Below are 23,768 nucleotides of genomic sequence, written 5' to 3'. Positions count from 1 at the left end.
GTGTCTCTTTCAAGGGTGATACTTTACTCAGAAATAATGATTCTTAGAACTGTCTTTTCATGGGAGTTTTTCCTTGCCCTCAACACTTCAGCACATACAAGAACTCATTTTACAGACATATATGTGTATGTAGTTAAAGATGGGGTGTATTTCAAACAGCACCAGCTGCCTCTGATGGAAGAGAAGGGGAATGCAATTGCTTCCATGGAAGTCTGTACATATTTGCCAGAATTTATAAATGTTTACAAGTAACTGGTCTTCGCATAAGCAGGGCCCTCAGGGAGTGCTAGGCCCCCATCTGCTGGAGAGTTTTATGTCAATTCTGGTGATTTTTAGGTTATTTTTCCTGCATTTTTCTCTAAGAATTATCATCACTTGGCTTACTTACTTAAATGCTGATAGTGCCTGGAGAGGCAAAGGCCTTATTGTTTGGAGTAGTCTACATACATATGGTGAGAGACAGTTTCTCTCCCAACAAGTTTTCCATCTAAATAAACAAGGTTAACAGTGCTGGGAAGAAGCAGTAACTCCCCATTTCACAGAGGAAGTACCAGAAAGTGAGAGGAGCTGAGCACTGAGCCCCAATCCTGACAGGCACCAAAACGTTTGCTCCTGGCAGGGCCAGAGGGTTTTGGAAAATATTTTCAAGTTGAAAACAGTTGGAAATGTACTTCAAGAAAAATAAACATTGCAATCTGCTTGGATAGCTAAGCAGGAATGGCACAGAACTTGGTATCCCAAAGGTTCTGGGGATTAAGGGCTTTCAGCTATTTTTATGACCTTTTGGGGAGATTCTGTGGCCTCCTGAGTATTTTTTGGTAGCTAAATTTGCAGCTTTTCCTTGTTGTAATGTTGCCTAGAGTGTGTCTTTGACTGGAGTGTCTCGACTGTACTTACACAGCAAACATGTGACTGAAGTCTAAGTGTGAAATGATCTGCTCCTTGCTGGTTTTGAGGAGCCTGAGACGGTAGCTGAGATGCCTGCCTCGCTGTTTATAGAGAAGGCTTGCCTGAGGACACAGATGGGGGCTCTTTCTAGGCTGCTGCTTGTCTTCGGTGCACTATTGGTTGGATGACACAGGAGCATGTAACTGAGAACAGTCAGGCTTGTACAGAAATTCCTTCCTTTGCCCCATCTCTCCCCCAGCATGGCCACTGCAGAAAACAGCAATGAGAGTGCTCCTGGAACCAGCCTTACAGCTCTTGGCAGCCACCTCAGGGCAGTGTGTTCCAGTGGCTGGAGTAAGATTAATTACACACTTGAATTTCACACTCATCTTTAAGGACACCTCTAATTATGAATGCATTACAGATTACACTTAAGATTGGGAATGTTTAAAAACAGACATTTGTCATCAGCAGGGAAGCCTTTAAGAAGGTAAATCTTCTATTACTATTTCCCTCTTCTGCCAGGTAGGAATAATAGTGGGCAAAGAGGAAAATCTCTGGTATGGTAGAGGAAAAGCCTCTCTGTCCAGTGGAGACAGCATTCCCAGGGGAGAGCATCCAGGTTTGGGGATTCTTTGGGAAATCTGTTGTTTTTCTTCTATTAGACCTAAGAAATAGCTCACAGTCCTGCCCAAAGAAACTAGACTGAAGCTGAGCCCAAATTGTGCCAGCAAAGAGTGGCACACAGTGTAGTTTGAAGAGACTGGGTTATCATGTTGGGATGATTTGCAGGGAAAATGAACATTTAGGTAGAAATGCATATTTCGTAGAATCCTATTTATTGCTGCAAATTACAGTCACTTTGAAAGTGGATTGATTTTCCTGTTTCCTCTGAAGTCCTCCTTTCATTCTCTGACCTGATGTGGTGTAGAAAGAATCAAACCATCTCTATATTAAAAAAAAAGAAAAGAGAGAAACTGTGCTCAAACCATAAAAAGGTTTTTGGTTTCTTCAAAAGAAGAAAGGCAGTCTTGCCATAAATTTGGTAAACTGCATTTATAGTGCTTTTGCCCACAGATTTAGCTTGTAACAGGGAAATGTGCTATGTTTAAATACCCAGAAGGAGTCTGGAAGACAGATTTGTCCTGATATCTTGTCATTTACCAAAATGGGTAGTGATAATTGGACACAGGAGACACTTGCAGATCAGCCTTTAGTGACAGTGCTGATAGTTACTGAAAACATAAAATATCTCATGGTGGAGCTTCAGTGTCTTCTCTGTCATCAGCCCAGGCAATGTCCCCAGCAAACACCATATGCATCATCGCCAACTGCATTTCATCAAAATACTCTCACTTCAATCCCTTTCCTGGTCTTTAAAATATTCTACAACTGTACATATTAAAATGTACAGAATATTAATGAAATTGGAGAAGTGTAAGGGGGGTGGATAATCCCATCCTTCCTATGTTGCTTTTGGCTGTGATGGCTCTGGCCTGGAGTGAAGCAGGCATATTAGTTATCTACCAGGTATGAACCTGTTTTGTGAACCTCACTCCCCTTGATCAGCATTATATTACTAATCTTCACCTTTTAGCTGCCCTGTTGGCATCCTGTTCCATAAGAGTCAATGTTGTTCTGATGGAGTGGAACAAGAGGAAGAAGAAAATTACTTCTTCAAAGAGTGAATTATCACACTTAACTGAGAATCTGGGTATCAAAAAGCCCCCCAAAGTTTCTTAATTAGAACCTTTTCTCTTGCATTGCTTTTAAGTTTAATTTATTGCAACTTTCTTGTTATTTAGCTTGTGCTTTTGAGAAAATATGGGGGGTTTTGTGGGGCATTGTATGCAGCTATTATATAATTGCAGAAATCCCAGCAAAAGGTTGTCTCTCATTCTGACTTCTCCAACTACAGTTCTGCCTGTCAACTTATAAGAACTGGGGTGTTTTTTACTGCATTTTACATGCTTGAATGCCTCATCTTAGATGCAGGATACTTATCTCCTTGCTCTGTGCTGCCTTTTCAGCACTTTTAGCTAGTCCCTTTCCTGCTTCTTGCAAAGCATGCACAACACTGCCTGCAATGGATGCTTGTATTGCTTAGTTGTAACATTTGGCTTCTAAGGAGCTGCTGAAGATTATATTCAGATGAAGCTAAATTGCCAGCTAAATATTGAATTGAGCAGTAGATGGTGAAGTCCCATGTGGTATTTTATTATTAATCTCATCAGGAGGTTGTAAAGAACAATACCAGTAATTAGTCATACCTTCTAACCCTGTAAACCAGGATGTATTGGTTATATTACCCTTCATAGTATACTTTATTAATATCTTCCTATTTTACTTATGTATTATGATGTAAGAGGGATTGCTGGATCTTAATGAAGGTATTATGTGAATTAAAGAATACATTTTGACTGAACAGGTTAAAATTTATTTATTCATCACTAAATCATTGCTCAGTATGTTAGTGTGTATGATTGAAATGGTAGCACTTTTTTTTTGAAATGAGACCTTGGATTAATAAATGCTGGAAAAATTTAGGAACTTCCTTTTCTGTCCTTTTGATGATGTTGTTACCCTAGATATAAGGTATCCAGGCTGTATGTTATATTCATATCCACTGCTTCTAAGACACATGACCTGAATGTGGCAGAAGTATAATTTTATAATATAATGCTAAGAAATTATAAGAAAAGGAAATGAGGCCAGTAGCTACCTTATAATGAAGGTTCTGTTTGAGGAAAGGATCCCTGTATAGCAGAGCTGTTAATATCTGCTAAAGCAAATGGCATTTAGGCATGTACATAAACACATACCCCAGTGTTATTGATTAGGATCAGAAAGTTTTTTAATTCAGTCAAGATAAAACATATGAGCACATTTTCCCTAACTTGTGGATTCAGTAAACAGTGTTTTCAATAATTTTACCTAAAAGTTATTGGGAAAAAAAGGTCAAAGGGAGTTCAGTAACATAGACTGACTCAAGTTCTCAAGACAGCACAAATACTAAATACATTTATAGATTTAACTTTCAGGCATTTTACTAAAAATTACTTGATTGAGTATTTGTTGCAATGTGCTAGAAAGAGTTTCTCTGCCCATACATTTGATGTATGTATGAGTATCAGGTTGGCTTCATGCTTTGAACTGGTAAATATTTACATAGGATGTTGTTGGCTTTTCTGTAGCTATCAAGCTGATGAGTGGCTAGTATAGATCTGATGTGAAGTTCCATCTCAAATCAACCCTCCTGAAAGTAAGCTAGACATTGAGTACCTCTGTTTTACCACAAACTTGCTCCCCACAAGCCACAAATTGCCCTTTTAGGAAAGCAAAGCAGCCTTAAGGCAATAATAATCTGCACTGCTCAGGCAAAAACACTTTTTAAATGGGCTTGCAAACATTGCTGTAGAAAGACACAAAGGCAATTAAAACTCCAAATAAATAATAAAAAAAAAAGACAAAGAAGGTAAGGTTAATTTTCAGAATGATCTATCAGTATTTAAACTTAACTTTGAAATCCCATCTCTATCTTGAATCCTACAGATTGGTTTGTAGAAGAAAAAAACTCCTGCTTTTGCTCTTTGGAATTTTCAGTTTTTAATTTATTCTTCTGTCTTTGGCACAAATGAATCCAACTCTGATAAACTTGATGTTATATATTTTCCAAGCGGTTGAGGAGGAAGAGGGGTACAAACCAGTTTTCAGGTCTTTACAAAGCAAGTTTTAGTGCTTACCTACTTTTTTTGTTTGTTTTGTCTTGGAGTGTTGGGGTTTTTATGACTGATTTTTTTCATGGGAAGACAGGCTGATCCAAGAGACACTCAAAAACATTGTAATCTGTATTTATTACTCAGTGAAAGACACAAGGCTAATGGAACAAATTGATGGTGCTCTGTATACACATGCTGTATTTACCTAGTTCTGCTTCAGTCTGAATGGAAATTTTGCTTGTTGTTTAAGTAATAATTATTTTACCAGCTATATTAGTTCTGGGTATTGATTTTACACTAGCAGTAAATTTGATAAATCTTTTTACAACTATTTAATTGTTTATTTCTTTGTTTGTAGATAATAAAATTAAAAGCTGAGCTGCTAAGAATGAACACACACCTAGAGAAACACAAAAATAATATTTTTCTCAGAAAATTCTTTGCAGATACCAAACCATTTTCTGATCTTTGCACCCACATATATTTAAATATTCAATTTTTTAAATGTTGAAAATAATAAACCACAAATAGTTCTGAATCCAAGTGTCTGAAGTTGGAGTAAGATGCCCACTTAGAAGTCCTAATGAGGAATAAAGTTGAAACCACAGTTAACTGTCCTGCAACTTTTAAATTGAGTTACAGATGCTTAAAGGTGCATGGAACCACTGCAAGGGGGAGAGCAGGGATCTAAACACTAACCAGCCTCCAGTTAAGTTAGTGAGGCAGAGTCCTGATGAAGACTTCTGTGTTCAAGCATTGCTCCTGGTGGGGGTGAATGGTGAAGAAAAGCATCTTTGGAGCAGTGTTGGTTAGGAGTGATGTTCTGTTCCTCATTTAGATCATGAACCTTTTGTCAATACGAACAATTAGTGGCCTAAAGATTCCATTGACCACACGACAAGAATCAATACACACAGTACTTGTTAGTTATTTACCGCAGAGTGTATTAAAGCCTGTAGATTCACCATAAATCCTTTAAAGCTGTCCTGCTATGATCCTTGCCACAACATGCATTGACACATCAATAAATCCTTTTGACAAGGGTGATATGTGAAAATCAATACCAGTTTATCAGCTATTTCCATGTAGTCTTTTCTACAGAGGTTTAAAGATCTTTTCCCAAAGCTGTACAACTGACATGTTGTAGGGACAGATCTTGAATCAAATAGTGACCTTGATTAATGCCGTTCACACAAAGAAATTTTTAAATCCCATATAAAGGACATACAACCATTTCTTATGAGGTTAACTGTTTGGAAAATGCTTTTCAAATATTTTAATGAAATTTCTTTCTTTTTTTTTGGAAGTGAATGAACTCTGTGTGTACACAGACCATGTTAGGTGCTTTTTTTTTCCTCAAAGAGAAAGAATTTTCTTCTGCTGCTAAAAAACTGCCAGATGTTTTTGTTTCACTAAATTATTTTCTACAACACATTGCCAAAGGCTGTGCTGTATACTTATTTTGCTATACAAACTTTATTGCATTATAAAAATAGGTTCAATGCATATATTTATAATGGAAAGTATACAATTTAGGCAGAGTAGAAAGAAATTTTTAGTTGTTTCTTCTGAAGTGTTTGAGGAACTTTGAACTGATCCTATCTCATATCAAGTGTCAAGGAATCTTTTAAACATCTAGACTCCTTAGGCTGCCAGTGGTGGTTATCTTTCATGTCTAAGTAACAGATTATTTAGATTCCTATAGGGATTCCTTGTATGCATACTGTCCTCCAAATGCAAGCAGGAGTTTTATCCTGAAGTTTTTACATTATTTATTTCATCAGGAAGTTCTAATTGTCTTGGAGGATGCAAAAAGCCGAAGTAAAGAAATTAAAGAAATGTAATAAAATATAGTTGAAACAAAACTTAAACAGAAAATAATGGCTACATTAATGGCACTAATTGTTATTTTTAAAAATATAAATATTTTGCCCCTTTCACAAAAAATTAAAAGTATTAATTCCAAGGTAGGCAAAATATTAAATTAGTTCTATATCTTGCATTCAGGGGCATGTAAGTCATGCAGCAGCTTAAAAATCACCTCAAATTCCACAGAGAGGAAAAGATAAGTCTAATACATGGCTTTATGGGACTACCTCTGCCAAAGTCAGCCTTGATAGAAGCAAATCTAATTCCCTCTTCAGTCAAAGACAGCTGGCACTGCTAATGTCAGGGTTTGGTTCTGCCCCTTGGTATAATTTTTCCTGTGAAAGTTCAGTGTATTGAATGTGTTTCCTGTAAAGTTTTCTACAGATACTGACCCTAAAGGAAGGAATAAGAAAGCTTTGGCTTATGTTGCAATGGTTTTAAGTGATGCAAAAGCTAAGTGTAAGACTCATGATGGAGATTCAGGTCTCTTGGTCTTTCCCTGCCCAACTCTATACAACATTTCACTGTAAAAATCTTAACTAAAACCTCCACTCTAAAATCTCAGTTATCCTGCTATGTGTATGATATAATGTACACCTTGTTATCTGTCTTTCTTTCTCCCCTTTATTTTCCTCCCCTCCATCATTTCTTCTTTATCATGTTCCCTCTGATGAATCTCTTAAGTATGAATAAATGTAATGTATTAAATGGCATTAAAATACAGGAAAAACTCTGTTTTGTTTAACTACCTTGTTTATGGTGATAAAGATATTTAAATAATATCCCCTCTCCAGTTAGATACATGAACCATCCTTAAAAATAGTTAGTGAATTTGTCACTTTTCACACAGTTTTTAACAAAGATTTGTTAAATACTTCTCTCTGTCTCTTTCTCTTCTTTAAAGGGGAAAACTGTTCTCACCTAATGCTGCTCTTTCCCATTAGAGTAGTCTGGATTTCTCGGTGCACAACCAGGAAGGGGTTCTGGTGTGTGCCGCAGGGACTGCAAGCTGAAAAGGGAAGACAATATGAAGAAAAGAGTGGAATAAAATCCACGTAAACAACTGGAGAACAATGATCCCTGAATGAAAAACAAGGTAGAATAGCCTTGGGCAACAGATAACCCAAGCTCCAGCTGACCTTGACAGCATGACTGGGTCTCTACATAAGGACAGAATCCTCCAGCAATTTCATCAGTTTTGCCCCACTGTCAACCTTGCATCTATTATTATTTTACTTTTTTTATTTTCTCTCCTCACATCTATTTATTGCTTAAATATATTTGCTATGACTAATAGAAGGAAGATCCCTAAGTAAGCTTGAGCTTTCTCAAGTCTCTCACACTCCTGAGAACGGATGAAATTCAGGCCCCTGCTTTTTCTTGTTTCAATTCTCTTGAGCCAGAGACAATTAGACACCAACTCTGCACCAGCAGTGTTGAATTTTGGGCCTAAGAGCAGTATTGCTTCTCTGTTTTGGCATAGTTGTAGAGTGTATCTTCTGTTCTTTCTGCTGGGAATGTGGAGTTAAACTAACAGCAGAGGATGGAAAGGCAGCTGTCTTGAGCACGTCACTTGGCAGTGACCAGACCTCAAGCATGAACAGATTTGTTGAGGCAGCTTTCCCAGCCTATTCTGTACAGGCAACCAATTCTGAGCCTTGTGTACTATGAGCTGATGGGGTCTATTAAATATCCTCATATAAAATGTGCCAGGGGCCAGTGTAAGGGAAAGAAAGGAGTATTCACTGAGAGACATAAGCTAAAAATTGTCAAGACTTCTGGGTTGCCAAGAATAGTTGTTTGTTTATTTGTTTGTGAAAGATGCATCAACGCATCCTGCTTTAAAATTGTAAGGGCTGCATGGTTTTTATATCATATAAGAATTTTGGCATTTCATTGGCTATAACAAATTATCATGCTACTGCATCCACAGCTGGTATGTGGATCATTCAGATGAATGAAACTCCATATATTCAGCTGAGAGACGAAGATTGCTTCGTGGTGGTTTTGTTACAGGCCACCATGTACCCTATGCACCTGTGTTTTAAAGTCACAACATATCAACAAGAGACTCTTGTGAACAAAGCTGCAAAGGATAAAAATGTGTTACCATGGTATTTTGATGTTTTAGCCATTTAAAATATCAATATAATTTAAGAGAGTGAATTGCAAATTTTAGTTGATCATTGCAGAAGGATCATTTCTACTGTTTGAATAATTTTGTGCATATCTTCATTTGATGCTGATGAACTAATTTCTAATGTGTTTATTTTTAAAAGAAAGAGTCCTATAATTTAAAACCATGCTAGTAAAAATACTGTTAATTTTTAATGCTGCTGAAAATAAAGGGGTCTTGTGCTCGTATAATTAAAGAGGAAACTTTTTTCATTAGAGTAGATTGATAAGTTATTACATGGAACATGCTTTGCTGTTTTCAAAAGCAGGGAAACATTTTGTAGTTTTTCTGGTTACACCCATCTTCATCAGATTTTCCTGCAGAGGAGGTGCAGGGAAGAAATCTGTGAAAAAAATATGGTGTTGCTGCATGACCATGAAGTCTCTTCAAGAAATTATTTTTCCTTATTATTCCTTATTATCCTTATCCTGTCAGCTATACTCTGCAGTTGCCAGTTTGGGTTAGGAGCAAAGTTAGAAGTCTGAATGATCAAACAAACAAATAAATGGGAAGAAGCAAGAGAGAGGATTTCAGAGGCAAGGATTTGTTTGGTGGTCAGCAAGATGGTTTTATTCCCACCCTCCAATCTGACACATTTTCTTTGCTTTAATTATTTAGTAGTTTTACATGAACTGTGATAAAGCACATGTGCTAAATACCTAGCAGTGTTTTGTCAAAAACTGAAATAGAACCTGTGTCAGCTGTTTTAGTTAGTTTGTAAATCTGCTAGTAGACAAGCTGAATTCAGAAGCTGCATAAATGTCTACCTGAAATAAGGATAAGGTGTAAAAACACACCAGTCTTCTAGATGGGGGAGCAACAAGCACATTTTTGTTTCACCTTCAACTGTTGTCTGACAAAAGCAAACCACCCATTCTTCATTTTGTGCCTTGCACAGAGGGAATGACAGAATATTTTACTTCTTTCCAAGTATATGATGCTAGTGTTCTAAAAAACTCAATTTTTTTTTCTCCTAGAAATAATATTTCCTCAGCTTCTAGGATCACAGATGTAAAATACTTTGGAAAAAAAAAACAAAACCAAAGAAACCCACCAAAAATCTCTTAGAAGCCTAGTCTGTGTAGTCAGTCCACACATTATATGTTTATTCCTGGTCATTTATTATTTCCTGGGATTCAGACATCCCTTTCCATAAGCTGACTGATACTGGGGGCTGTGCTGGACACAGCTTAAAAGAGGCAGGGCTTCTTTTAGAGATGTCTCTGTGAATTTTGGCTGAGTTCTTCTCAGGAGTTGTAAAGAAATTTGGCAGGTGAAATGCAGCAGTCCTTTGAAAAGATGTTTTCTCATGTTTGAACAGCTCCGGTGGCCACTGCCAAGTAGGGACAACTGCCAGTCACTCCTGAACTCTTCCCAGCCCTTTTTGGGAGAAACTGATGTCATGATTCATCTTTGCATGAGACAGTGCTCATGTTTTCCTGCTGTTTCATGCCTCAGCACAGGAGGAGGTTCTTTGTTTTCTCTCCCCTTGGGCTCGCTTCTTGCAGTCCCATGCAGGGCTGAATACAATCTGGCCTATGGTAGAGATTTAGAATCTGTTTGCTTGCTCTTCTACAGCTTTCAAGGCTTGCCAGCAATGCTGTGGGAAGCCTGGAAAAAATTAAAGTGTTATTCTATCCTGAAACTTGTTTCTGCAAAAATGCTATTCTAGGCTTCCATGTTTATTGTTTCTCCATGATTCTCTGTATGAAATTTGATCTGTTTCAAAAGGGGAAGGGAAAAAAAGCAACAAAAAAGGAATAAAATTTCTGATTACCTGTCCAGAAGATGCCTTCTTTGAGCAGATAACCTGAATTCTCTCTTCTCAATCTGAGAATCAGAATCTCTTCTGGTGAAAGGAATCAAACCCAGCTGAGAATGGCTCTGCTGTATTTGAACTTAAAATTCTTTTCAGATGAAAAAAAAAATGAAGCTACTTAACAGGAAATTCACAATGCAAGGTTATTCTTAAATGCTAGTGTATTGGCTGGTTCACAGGGAAGGCAGGACTATAAATAGTGGGGCAGGACCTGGGGTTTTCTCTGAGAAATATTTTTGTCACCTGCTTTCCAGTGTCATTTATTCAGCCTGCAGAATAACTTCTCATGTTTCAAATGCAAGCCACAAACCAGTTTTCCACTGCATCTTCTTACGATAGCCCAAATCCCCCCTCTATTAGTCCAGTGGTAGTGGACCCATGAAGATTTAAGTATTTTATCTCTGTAAAATTCAATGAAGTTTAGTGTGGAATTTCCTTTGGAAGCTTTTATTGGGAGAAGATGCACATGGTACATAACTTGCCTTTACTTTTAGGCTAGTGACAGAGAAGTTCTGAAAGGGTCCCTGTGTCATAAATAAGGGAGGCACATCACAGGCCCTGAAGTGAACATGATCTGCAAGAATTATGGACTGAAAACAGCAGATTTGTTAATGATCAGATCTTGTAAACTGGTGGTAGCCTTTCTGTCATCTGGAAACTGTTTCTGTTTACATTCAAAAAACAAACAAGTATGTTCGATCAAGTATTCTCGATTGATGAAAAATAAAGTTCTTCTGATCTACAGAGCCATAAACAAGACACTTTAACCACTTTCCAAGGAACTAAGAGCTTGGCCATTATTAGTTAGTTTAGGAGTGTAATTATCACCTTAGATATAATTAAAAAAGATCAGTCTTAATGGACCACTATTTTTAAAAAAAGCATGGAAAAGCCAGGAAACTCTGAAGGCACATATGCAAATCTATCTTTTATTATTTTGGTTATATCTATACAGCACCTCTTGATAGTCATATATGAGAGGCCAGAGAAAAGAGAGGGACGCTGTACAAGTCCTTGCAGCTGATTCCCCTTGGACCTGGAGTCATGTCCTGGGTTGGAGGAGCTGCTGGCTCCAAGTGCCTCAGTGTGTGTGCCTTGCTTTGTCCCCGCAGTGCCAGTGCCGAGGGATGCGGTGGGCTGGCACCAGGGGCTGAATGCTGCTGCTTGCTGCCCATCACTGAGAAGGTGAATTGGGCTTCACTCAGTGGGCTAAATTACTGCCTCCAGCCTCAGTCCTAGCTGTGAATCCCCTTATTTATCTGCATTTAAAGCTGGCTTTTCTTCAGTTAGTACAGCTCATTTTAAATATGGCTAGTTTCCCATTTTTGAAAATCAATCATAATTTTAAAAAATTGTGGATATTTGCAAACAAAGAAAATTGCAGGGCATTACTTTTTGCAGTCATTGCCAGGGCTGGTGTTACAATTACATCTAGTTTTAAAAGTCCCCTTGACCCATGACAAAAAGGATTTTTTAAATTTGGTGACAACTTGCAAAGTAAACTAATACACTCTTAAAATAATGTGCAATGAAATTATTACCAAAATCTATCACTGAAATCTATGATTTCATCATATCAAAAGCACCAGTAATCACATATTTTGTGCTACATTTTGTTCTCTTTGGTGCTGCAACAGATAAGGTTTTACTAAGGTTCCATAATGTTATCCATGATAGCACCCAGTTTGCAGTTGCTGATAGCATTGCCAGACTTTAACTGTTTGGCATCTCTGTAGGTGAAGTTTTTCACACTGCTCTTCTTAGTTGAATCTGTTTTGGAAAAATTCAGAAAAAGTAATTACAACATTTTCAATCATTAGGCAATGGGAATATATATTTTTTTGACCACACTGAAAAGTCCTGGCAAACCTTACTCTGAATAGTTGTAGCTTCCCCTCCCTCTCTCCCTCTGCTGCCCATCCTATTGTTTGGGAATGCAGATTTGAAATTTGGCAGGAGAGTGCTCTTTGTCTTATAAAATTCTTATAAAAAAGCATCACATTGTGTAAACTTAAAAATCTTTGAGAAAGTGTAATGAAGGCAGGTGAGACAGTGGACTCAGCTGAGAAGTCGTTCTATCTTTGGAAGTATTGGTGAAAAGCAAGAGAGAAAGGGATATGAGCAGAGAAACAGTTAATTGAGGATGAGACACTGATATGAACCTGGAAGTCAAAGGGAGTTACAGAATTTAATATTTACTACACAGAAGATCAGGCCTTGGAATCAGCCTTTTCAGAAGGGAAGATTTGTGGGGAAGAAGGGTCAGATGTCAATTATCCTGCCATCAGTAGCAGATGGACTGGGAAAGGATAAGTGAACAAAACTGGGAAATGACCAAACATTTTTTACTGATATATCAGCTCCTCCCAAATAGGAGATTGTGCCTGGAGCCCTGCATTCTGGAATTGCCAGTGTATTCTGCTTCTGCTAATACACCTAATGTGTTTTAAAATTTGTTTATGCTTGTGACTTGAAGCCCAGCAGCAATGAATTCTACAGCTTGTGCATTGTATGAAAAATTATTTCTTCTTACTGGGTTTAAAACTGTGAACTAATTTTATTGTGTCCTCAGATTTTTTTTGTAATTTATTTATTACAATGATGATTTTTAGACTGAATAATCATTCTGTAATCACAGAAAGTCCAGAACTTTCATGACTTGCAAACTGCCATTGCACCCATCCCCAGTTACCTTTTTTCGTGATCTGAAAGTATGTGGTTGGCCTCTTTTATTACTACATATCATTAAACCAAAATTTCCATGGAATTATCCATAATGGTTCAGAGATTTTTGTGCCGCATGATAATAGCTAGGGTCCATTGTGGTTTAGATCTAATTAGGATTTTTTTCCCTCATATGCATTACTTTGCATTCATCAATACCCTCTGCTGTTTTATTGTTATTTACTATTTTAAGCATCCCACAACCCTTTGCATTCAGATCACCTAGCTAGAGTGACTCTCCATACCTGGTAATTTTTTTCATGTTGTTATCTATCTTCTTTGAAAGTCCTACAAGGCTCTACCTAACATCTCACATCCTTGGGAGATGGGTAGCTAGCTTTCCTCTATTGCAAAATCTTGCCAGTTATTTCTACACTTTGTTTTAATGATTTATTAACCAAATCTTAGCCTTCCCTTTATTAAAACTTAGAATAAGATAAAAACTGTCTGTGTTTCACAAAAAAACTCTCAAATGTTGAAGAAGAAATTCTGGATGAACAAAGACACATACACAGATATATAAATAGATGGACCTATGCACATAAGATCCTTCTTCTAATTCAGAATTCTATTATTAGCATTGTTGGAAAATATTTTTGTCTTTAGGCAGCAGAAGAACCATTGTCCACTACGGTAAAGAACAATTGCTTACAAATGATTAACTTAAATGTTGGCAAAATAATACCTAAATTCTTAAGACAACTCTCGTGTTTATAAATCAACACCAGCTGTTCCTGTTTATGCAATACTTTGTAAACATAAGAGAATAAAATAGAATCTGATATGACAGCTCATATACCAAGATTCAGCTTTCTGCAAAAACAAATCAGGCCATTAAAAATGTGGAGTTTGTGTCAGATATTCTAACAAAGCCAGCTAGTCTCATGATAATAAATGTAACCATGTTTCTCTAATGCCTTTAGGCATATGGCAGGTACCTGGCAAGGAGACTTCTAGAGCTAAGGCATCAGAGAGGTTTTCTTGCTCTCCCCCTGGAAGGGACTAATAGGAAGACCACCCCCCCACACACAGGCAGCACCTGTCAAGCATTTCTGAGCCATGCCAACTCCAAATTTGCACTAAGATCTCTGATCTCTGTCACACAGATTCTGTCACAGGAAGTGAAGGGATTCTCCAAAGTCATTGGGGTTTTCTTTAGTTTAATTGTCCTCAGATCATCCACAAATCTCTCTCAGGTGTGGGTGTGTTGCACATTTGGTATATTCCTCTCTCATAAACTCAAAGTTAAAAGCTCTTGCTTATTTTGGTGATTATTTCTCATGTGCAGAGATAATTAGATGTTAGCTAAAACAAGTTAAATTTGAAAAAAAGTAAGATTTAGTAATCTCACAGCTCAGCGCATGGTCCCTAGACTGAATTGAGACCACAGGCTGCTTCCATGTGAAGTGTAGTGTGATACCCAGCACCTCAGAGCAGAGTTTCAAACTAGCCCTTTGCTAAGGTGAGCACTAAACTCTTGATGGTGTGGTCTTTAGAAAGGGGGATTATTTTCTGTTTTTTTTGTGGAAGCTCAGCATCCTATCAGAGCTGGGATTCACCAAGACAAAGCTGCCTATCTAAATCCCTGAGGGTAGGGACCTAAAATTTTCTTCTCAAAAAACAGGCACAGAGATGAGCTCTATTTTTCTTCTTAATTTTGTATGGGAAAGATAAGAGGGAATGCTTCTTTGCCCCTGCTAATGTTTTAATTTGTACTTGGATTGCCACTTTAGAATTAAATCATGTGAATGTCTCAACGGTCAAGGCATGTTCCAAAGCAGTCTTGGTGTGTGTGAACTGGACTTTAAGATCTCTGACTACTCTGCCATTCAGCCCCTGAGACTGGTCTCAAGCCCATTGAAATTTAACCATTTCTTCCTTCTCCTTTACCCTCCAAAATCCATATATTGTGGGCACTGGATCAGGTGCAGGACCTTGCGTTTAGCTGTGTGGAACCTCATGATTTGGCTGTGTGGAACCTCATGGCACAGTTCTAGAGTTTGTCCAGGTCCCTGTGAATTCTGTCTCACCCCTCAGGTGTGTCAGCTGGACCACTCAACTGTTGTCTGCAAACCCACTGCAGGTGCACCTAATCCCACTGCCCGTGTCACTGGTGCCGATTAAACAGTACTGGTCCCAGTGTAGACCCCTCAGGGACACTGCTCAGCACTGGAGAGACATTTAGGTGGCCTTCCTACCTACCAAGCTTGGTGCAACATCTGGAAACTGAAGGCAAGAAATGCTGAAATCTCAGCTTTCCTGTTTAGAGATTTTCTGGGACATGATATTTTAGGGGCAGAGTCCACTAAATAGAACACATTATTTTGGAACTCTATTTTTAGCTTATTTATGACTTGGCAGACACCTAGTCAGGAGGGGATAACCCTGGCCCTAGTGATAAGTTCTAACAACTACATGTTTATGCACCAGTAGGTATCAGGAGGTCAGTCATAAAAACCTGTCAGTTTGTATTACTTCTCTGCTGACTCTCTATCAAAGCATGAAGGAAACAGGAACTGCCATCTTTCTCTTCCTACCACTGGGTAGTATGTCATGAATTAGATAAAATAAGCTGATTTTTTCTTATTTGGTGCAAAATACAGTCCCTTTGAGAACTGGAGGAAAAAACAATTGAATTTCTATCTAGTTATTCAGTTACTGAAGCAGAGATACCACTTTTGCAGGTGAAGGCAACAGAAATGTAAGAATACATTCTGCTTCTGGACCTTTTTAAAAACACATAGGCAGTACTTTCAGATGCTTGTGTTGAATTCTGGTCAGGTCTCCCCTAAGCGGATCTGTTTGGATATTAATGAACTGTTAATTTTTAAGTTATATGCAACAGGGAACTGTGAAACTTGCATCACCTTTAATATGTTCAGGTCACTTCCTTTTGATACCAACACTCAAGTCAAAGAAGCTGAATGACATAAGAAAATATCAATGATGATCATGGTTTCTTCTCCATATGAGAAATTTATACTCTGTTTAACACCCTGCCTCCAAGTGAGCTTCCAGTTATTTGATATTGATGGCCATGAGAATGAACATACACAATTAAAATATGTAAACCATTCTGTGCTTCTACCCAAAGCAAAGCCAGGCTCTGAAGATCATGCCATTGGCTGAAATTCATCCTATCAAAGAAGAAAAGAGTTTGGAATTCCCTTTCTTCCATTACTCATGCTTAAATGCATTTCATGACACTAAATTTTCTCTGCAACCATGGCTACAATTAGGTTAGACTCCTATTCTTAAAAAAACACACTTTATTGTCTATCTAGAGCTTTGATTTCAAGTTTTTTTTTTTTTTTGATAAGACAAGCTACAGAGTGCAAAGTCTACAGCAGAAGAATAGAGAACTGAGTTGTTCTGAGTTTGTATCAAGAAACCAGATACTAAAGACTGACAATTTCAAAGACCTGCAATTCTATCTGTGTGCTCCAAGCACTACACCATGCAGAACAGACACTGCTGCATCTCACCTCAGGTAGACCCTGTAGATCAGGAAGGTATCCAGGATTATTTTGATCATTAACTGGATGGGAAAAAACAATTACATTTTTATAATGAAACACAGTTCACAGTACTTTCCTTAGGGCTGTTTATGATAGTAGTAGTCAAAGTGGAAAAAACTGTAGCTTGTTTCTCTTTATTTTACCATGGGTTTAAGTTACTTTTGAGTTTTTCTCTTTTAAAAATCTAGAACATGGACACCTTGGAAGTACAAAAAGGATTACTTGATTAAATCTGTGAAGTATACCTGGCAAGTGGACATTTTCTAGGAGTGCAAAAAATCTTTCCAAGTAGAAAACATAAGTTCTTAGAGCAATGGTTACTTCATACTGTATCACCTTTTCACCCTACATTTCCTAAGGAGACATTTATTATCCATGATTGCTATGCCTATTATCATAGGACCATTGTCGAATGCCATGTTTCCTTTTATGTTTGCAAGGCACTGCTGCTGATGGTCTGATAGGTTAGCTATTTCCCTAGGACATTCTTCATTGTGAGACTCATCATGTACAATATAGTCTGCATTCTGTTTTAACTTCCCATCTTGAGCACTGGATTCAGTTGGTATCTATATGTATCTATATCTACATCTATATCATCTATATCTATATCTATCTATATCATCAATGTGTATCAGTTCACAACCCATAGGGTCTTTCATCTGCTGCATATTTTTCTAGGCCATGTGCCCTGGGCAGTTTGGTGTCACCTCTTTGACTGATTCTAAAGAGTGCTTGGAATATTGGCAGAGGAATGAGGAGAGTACTGACAGTGTAATCCTGCTTGTGGTCCCTTCAGATCAAGGTGCATGAATATTTGCAGGGAGAGACAGGGTAGCTGCTTTGATTCTGTACTTGTTCTGCAAGTCGATTGAGACTTTAGGACGTGAAGGCCTGTGATTGTCAGCTTTACTGGAGAGGGCTGAATCAAGTCAAAAAGAACTCAGTCCAGGCCTGACTCCTGCCAGATGCTGAGCCTTTCTGAACAAGTATATTTACAGGAATCTGAACAAGGAACTGCTTGCTTAATTCAAAGTATATTTGATCCTCAGTACACTCCTTTGTCCTTGCTGATATGCCACAAGATATATGATGGGCTCTGTGCTGACCTGGAAGTTACTGATGGGCTTCTTGCAGCTTTCAAATCTCACATGTGGAGATTATAAAAAGTTCACATTCATTCTAGAATGCCTCAGGCCAGGATAACTTGATTTGTGATTTTAAGAAACAGATGACCTAATCCAGGAGACACTACTACTGAAGCTGAGAGTATCAACAAAAATGTGTGTCTGTGCATGTCTATCAGTGCATCTGGCTTTAGAAAAATACTTTACAAATCAGAAAGTAGAACTAAGAAAGGAAGGAGGGGGGGGGAGGGGAAGAGTAAATAATTTTGTTCTAGAGCAGAGAGGTGATCCTTCAGTGTACCAGACAGAAATCAGGTGTAAAATTCAAGTGACTGGGGAAGAACTCATTTAGAGGAGGAGAATCTTAAGACCAGTCAGCACCTGAAACCAGCACCCTCCAAAGAGTATCTGTGCTATTCTGCTATAATATTTCTTTGAGGACCTAGAGAGTGATCCAGCTACAACTAATTTTGTAGGTTGTGACAAAACAAAGAAATATAACACCTCAAAGTGGTTGTCACTGCACTAGTAGAAAACAAGCTGCTTGATGTGGATCCATATATTCTGGGCTGAACTTGACATAAGGTTCTGCTGTCTAAGAAGGCATTAGCACTGAATCTTTTCTGATTTTCTGTCTCACTTTCAGATGACAGCTCCTCTGGCAGTTAACACATTCCCAGAAATGGGACTGTGTAGTTTCTTGGCTTTGTCAACGCTATTGCTGCCATCTCAGGCTCTTTGGTACTATGAACACAAATCTTTTAGGGAAGCTCTGAAGCTGTCGATGCTCTAGGTTTATGGCACTCTAGGGGAACACACTGTAATTAGAAAAAAATTACTATTTTTAAAATTTACAGGGTTTGAACATGACCATTGTATGTTTTAGTTAGAAATGCACAACGTAACAAAACAGACAAACAATGGTATGCCCGCAGTATGTTTTGTTAATATATGAGGATTTCGATTTTTGAAAATAGGTCTGAGCTGCTTGATAGGTCCACTTCTGTGAGCTCTTTAAGTTATTTCCGTCTCCACTGCAGCAACTTCGTCCATACTTATCCATGTTATGCAAAACTGTTTTCTTTCTTAAAATAGCTTTCTGTGTGTTTGAGCTTTCTCACAGATTCATATTCTTTCTGGTTTTAAACATTTTTATCAACACTGGTAGGTTTTTTTAGACTGTAGGTGCACGTATGTCTCTATTTCCTATTCCTTAGTTGGGGAGGAAGGAAACTGCTTATTCAAAATCTTTGCTTGCTCTTTGTCAAGAGATGCCTTCACCTGGCAGGCACTGAGGGTAAAAATCTACATCAGCAGTCCAAGGCGTCACTTGACTCTTTGACTAATGTGAAAATGAAAAGTCAGAAAGACCATTAGTCATTTTTTCACAATGTAGCTTGTTGGCTGGCAGGAACACACCAAGAAAGACCAGAGTTTTGAAGAAATTCACAAGTTTTCTGTAAACAAGTTTTCCAAATTGTCACTTTTTTGTACTTCTTTATGTCCTGCAACTTTACACAGAGAAATTTTGATGGCATTAGAAAACAGGAAAGGCCAAATGCCACTTCTGGCAAACTAAGAAATCTTAACTGAATCAGTTCTACTGATTTAACAGGTCCACAGAGTCTGAAGTGATTGGTTATAGTTCATAGGAGACTACTGTTGTAATGAAAAGATGTTTAAAATTTCATTAAATGTTTACAGACCCAGAGGTGAGGCCCCAGTAGATTATTATATACAACATAAAGACGTATTAAAAAAAAAATACTGCCTGTTATGAGCTTTCAACTGGATTGTATCAGGTCTCAGCTACAAGGATGACCTTAGTGGGTGATTTCCTTGACATATGTGGCTCACACTTGGCTGTGCTTACTTTGTTTAAATTTAGATTTATACATTTTTCATGTTTAAGCAGTAGGGTATCTAGTAAATAGACATTTTTAGTAAATAATTGCTCATGTTGTTACTAGTTGACTGACAGCAAATGAAATCCTGCAAGGATTTTTATACCTAGTAGTGGTACTGATACAGCTAAGTGGCCACTTGGTAGGTGAAAGCTTTGTTTGTCTAGGGTTTTAGCATAATCATTAAATCACAGCTTTCTCTAATTGCTTCAGCTGCAGCCAAACTCAGTTGGATGGGATTCTGAAGCAAATGGAATTCTGTCACATTCAATATCAGTGTTTGCTTTATTAAATAGCATTTCTCTGGGGACCTGCATAGACTTTTGGAGTTTTTAATTTGTTACAGTATATAGTAGCTGGCTTCAATAAAGGAATTGTTCACCAAGCTGCAATTTTATTATTACTATTGATGCCTTTTTACTTTAAATGAGGTTGACAAGATAAGAGATGCCATTCAGAAGAAAGCTTTACTTACTTTCCTCAGTGAATACTGAGTTTTGAAAGGGAGCACTTCTTGGCATGCATAAATTCTCCCATTTCTTTTGAAGTGAAAATTTAAAGTTAATAATTAAAACAAACACACAAACCCACTCTGTTATCACAACCTCTCTGCTTCATTCTCTCTCTATTTCTTTCAGTGCTTTTCAGTACAGTATATCCTTTGATTTAGCAACCATAACAGCCTTGTCAGTGATCTGTTACACTGTTCTACAATATTATAGCAGCAATAACAGTAAAAGTTTTGGTTCTAAGTAGATTTTTCATGGCGAGCAGGTGATTCAGACATCTCCATTTGAATCAGAATTTTAATTTGTAAATGCAAATGTCAGCTTAAAAAGTGCACTGCCTTGTGCTTCTCACCACCAAAACTTGAAAACCATTTTGTACACTGAGAATATGCAAGTGCCTGGAGCCCAACGCATCCTCACTTTGTCAAAGCAACCTGAACTCCTGATTATGTTCCTTTGTTAGTCAGATGTGGCTGTACCTGCCCAGTAGTGAGTGTTATGTGCTTGAGAAGGGTAGTGCTACCCCACAGAAATGGAGCAACTGAGTGATCTGAGGGTCACAGGATAATGCAGTATTTGATATGTGTTGTCTTGACCTAGGATTGCCTTATATTTCATATTACCCAGGACATAGGAAAATATATATGAGCAATTCTGTCAGTAGTTTAATTGTATTTTGAGCAGGAATTTTGTATCCAAATACAGTATGAGATAAAAAACAGGGCTTGAGCGCCTTTATTTGCAACTGTGGCTAGCCGGGGAGTAAAGTTAGGAAGCCAGGCAAATAATCACATCTTCTTCATTTAAAGTATTTCATACTGGCACAAGTCTTTAACCAGTTCTCCAACTTCTGTCTGCCACTTGGAGCTTTTTATATGAAACAGCAGGAACCTGGCAGCCTGGAGATCTTTGAGAATTGTGAGCAGAAAACTTGAACATCATTTATAGGTTTTCCTGCCAAGACTGTAAAAAATCTAGACAAAGTAGATACAGTTGTTTCACCCAGCTTTTCACGTATTTTTGTCCTTCTCTAAGCTCTCAAAGCCTCAACCAGTTTTCTTCCTGACTTTTAAATTCTTGGTAGATATATAGAATAGCATTTATCTTACCTACCTTTATCCCTAAAAAAGTTACGTGGCTAGACTGAACCATTCTCTAGGCTCCCTCTACAGACAGTGAAGAGACAGAGATCTGCAGGAGGCTTTTTATCTCACATGAATTTAGACAACTGTCTTGGGGTGAGATGAATCCCAGCCCTGTTGTCACCCTCTAGCTTTGATTCAGCAAATGTAACAAGTTCCATTTCCATGCTGGGATTTGGAGCCTCGCATAGAATATTCCAACATCTGATTTCCACTTAATTTAATGGAAAATGAATGCATAAGTATTTTAATTAGCTTTGAAAATCTCTGCCTTAATGTTTGATTAAGTTTGAATGCACATGTGTTTGTATATTTAAAAATTGCAAGCAATAAATGTAGCTGTATTATTTTCAAATACCTGAGCATCTGAAAACTGCAGCTGATCAGTGGTTTAAATGGCCAGTGCAGATGATACTATGCTCTAGTGCTGAAAACTGGAACAAGTAAATAGAGTCTAAAATATACACTTAGTCACTTAATACCTCAACACTATCTTTTTCTTACCTCTCTCTTAAGTAGAATTTAGATTCTGAAACACATTTAACACAGATATTTGTGGATAGAGTGACATCACCAGCTGAGAAAAATGACTACCAGTCCTAATAAGTACAGAACACACATGGGAATTAACTTGGAGTGTAGTTTTGCTATAAAAAAGAAGTAATCCTTTAAAATTATCACAAAAGTGGGGCTTCTGACATGGATTGAATAAAAAATGTGAATGAACTTTTAAGGGACATAATTTGCAGGTCACTGTAATGCTTTCGTGAAATCATTTGTTAATTACCACAGTGGGGTGTTTTTTGCTTAAGGAATATGCACTGTTTATGTAGCAAAGATATAGAGGGTTTTTTCTATTACCTATACATAGCAAAGAACTCATATTTATGCTTTACTATTGCTTCTTGCCAAAATTTCTGTAAGGTGCCATAATGTTTACTTCTCTGTACTGTCTGGAATTATACAGTGCTTTTACAATTTCTTTGGGTGATACCTGGACACCCAAAACCACAGTTATATTATTAAACAATTAAATGCAGCAATATATAATTTAAAGTGCAGATGTGGTTGTAAATTTTAACAAGAGTGGTTTCTTCAATACTTCTTTCTTAATTCTTTTCTCTTTTTCTGACTAGTTGCTAAATTAAATTTTTGTGCATGAGATTACCTGTCCTCCATAGGAGATGGGATGTACAATATACTTGATCTCTTTCACTTCCTCTACTTCCCAAGAAATAAAAGCTCTTTGTTTAGAGCTGTCCATAATTTTGATATGCTCTTACCTGGTTGCAAAGCTTAATAGGAAGTCATAATTTTGAGTTAGACTTGCAAACTAGCAAAAGCATAGGTGGATCTCAGCCCACCAAAGCACTTAAGCATATCCTTAATTTTAAAAGTCTCTTGCTGAGTCTTAGCAAGAGTATTCTCAAACTCCTGTAGGGTAGAGTTGTGCTAGAGTTGTGTATAATGGTCTGGGCTGGAGGGGACCTTAAAGATCATGTTTCCAAATTCCCTGCCATGGGCAGGAGCACTTTTTAGCAGACCACATTGCTCGGAGCTCCAGCCAAACTGGCCTTGAACACTGCCAGGGATGGGGCATCCACAGCTTCTCTGGCCAACCTATGCCAGGGCCTCACCACCCTCACAGTGCTAATTAAAACATGCTGTCTTTCAGTTTAGAGCCATTTCTCCTTGTTCTGTCACTACATGCCCTTGTAAATAATCCCTCTCAGGCTTTCTTTCTGTATATAGAGATATGTGTCTCCTCATCCATATGTCTTTTCAATCCATATAATCTTTTCTTATGATAAAATCAACTCTTTGTAGCTGCATTACCTAGCCCTTGCACTATTTGATACTTCTGCAAGACTCTGGAATGTAACTGGGAGGATGGTTTGTCTTACCTGTGTTTCCCTTTCCTACCTAGATCGCCAGATTCACACAAGAATAAGGAAAAATACATAGCAGAATAAGTTTTTTAACTCAGCTGAAGAGCTATTTATGATCTCTCAAAGTACAGTCTGTTGGATCATAGTTTAGACTGTAGTTCTTCAGAATCAGGGACCTCTGAAGGTCCCAGCTTTGTACGTGTCTCCAATACACGTGGTTCTTTTGTGAGACTTCAGTAATCAAAGAGGTGGGGAGAGTCCAGTGTGGAATGGAGGTGTCAAGGACTGTCTTCATCACGTTCCAATGTAGTATTTAGATGCTGTCAGTAATAATTTTATTTTTACTGTAAAAAATGATAAAGGGATTTTTGTTCACTAAATTTTAGAGCCTTGGGAGTTGCTGCAGTTGGATAGATAGACCTAGAGAGACTCATTTAGTAATCTTGCTGGGAATATGAGTTTTTTCTGTGCCCTAGTGACATAT

General features: G+C 37.8%; 1 protein-coding gene and 1 long non-coding RNA gene across 17 annotated transcripts in view; one reads left to right on the top strand and one right to left on the bottom strand.

Moving 5' to 3' along the window:
• Positions 1 to 23,768, top strand: part of LDB2 (LIM domain binding 2) — a 219,228-nt gene that overhangs the window by 46,881 nt on the left and 148,579 nt on the right. The window lies entirely within an intron of this gene.
• LOC137473459 (uncharacterized) lies at positions 7,360 to 10,980 on the bottom strand. Of its 2 annotated transcripts, none has more exons than XR_010998817.1 (3): positions 10,683 to 10,980; positions 10,430 to 10,539; positions 7,360 to 7,485 (listed from the first exon to the last, which is right to left on the bottom strand). It is a non-coding gene; the product is annotated as an uncharacterized lncRNA (long non-coding RNA). The 2 variants fall into 2 exon arrangements; XR_010998816.1 differs by having other exon boundaries at positions 7,367 to 7,485; positions 10,715 to 10,980.

The sequence above is a fragment of the Anomalospiza imberbis genome, chromosome 4 (genome assembly GCF_031753505.1).
Source record: "Anomalospiza imberbis isolate Cuckoo-Finch-1a 21T00152 chromosome 4, ASM3175350v1, whole genome shotgun sequence".
NCBI classification, from domain to species: domain Eukaryota; kingdom Metazoa; phylum Chordata; class Aves; order Passeriformes; family Viduidae; genus Anomalospiza; species Anomalospiza imberbis.
This window is presented reverse-complemented; position numbering and strand designations above follow the sequence as displayed.